This window comes from Aplysia californica, unplaced genomic scaffold, assembly GCF_000002075.1.
Source record: "Aplysia californica isolate F4 #8 unplaced genomic scaffold, AplCal3.0 scaffold00588, whole genome shotgun sequence".
In the NCBI taxonomy this organism is placed as follows: domain Eukaryota; kingdom Metazoa; phylum Mollusca; class Gastropoda; order Aplysiida; family Aplysiidae; genus Aplysia; species Aplysia californica.
In genome coordinates this window covers 308,918-310,010 of record NW_004797858.1, presented here as the reverse complement: position 1 = coordinate 310,010, position 1,093 = coordinate 308,918, and positions in this window count along the sequence as shown.

Genomic DNA, 1,093 nt, shown 5'->3' with positions numbered 1-1,093 from the left:
TATGCGAAAAAAATGACGAGAGCCTGATTCCACCACGTGTTGGCACATTGACATTCGCAGACTCTATATATATATCGTATAGATCTAGGCCTACGTGCCAAGGGCTTGGCATTCTCTGTGTGGTTAGATCGTGCAGTGGTAAATCTACATCTCCTCACCTCCACTCATCTCCCTATTTTGTAGACGTACTTTTTCGACTGTATCCTCTTCCCTGCCCTTCCTCCTCCTCCTCCTCCTCCTCCTCCTCCTCCTACTACTACTACTACTACTACTACTACTCCTCCTACTACTACTACTACTATTATTATTATTATGTAATATAACACACACACACACACACACACACACACACACACACATACATATATATAGATATATGGGTGGTTTGCGGGTGCTATGGTGTGGTTTGCTCCTTTTTTCCTATCAAACACAAACGTCTATTCTATGATATCGTTTTTATCTCCCTCCTTTTTTGTGTTTGTTACTACTCTCTTGTAACACCTCCAATCTTCGGCACTTATACGACCTTATTGTGTTGCAAGTGCCGTAGAACTCTTACTAAAACAGCAACAACAACAAAAGCAAGGGGGGAAATGAGAAGGGGCCGTATATACAGGTGATTGTCTTATACAGGTAGTCGTTTGTACAGGTGATTGTCTTATACAGGTAGTCGTTTGTACAGGTGATTGTCTTATACAGGTGGTCGTTTGTACAGGTGATTGTCTTATATGGAGGCCGTTTGTACAGGTGAGTGTCTTATACAGGTGGTCGTTTAACAGGTGAGTGTCTTATACAGGTGGTCGTTTGTACAGGTGATTGTCTTATGCAGGTAGCCATTCGTTTGTAGGTCATGCACGATTAGTCATGCGTGAAGAAGAAAAAGTTGGTGCGTAATTTCATCATCGGATGGATCGCACGTTCTCTCTTTGGTGTGCAGCAGTTCTATTTTTAGCCACGCCTCAGCCGAGTGGAAGGGGGCGTGTCATGGTGGGCGTGAACGAGACAGTGTGTGGTACTGTGGTAGGATCTTGGACTTGGAGTAACTACTCCAAGGGTAGGACGATGGGTCTGTGTGTGTGTGTGTGTGTGTGTG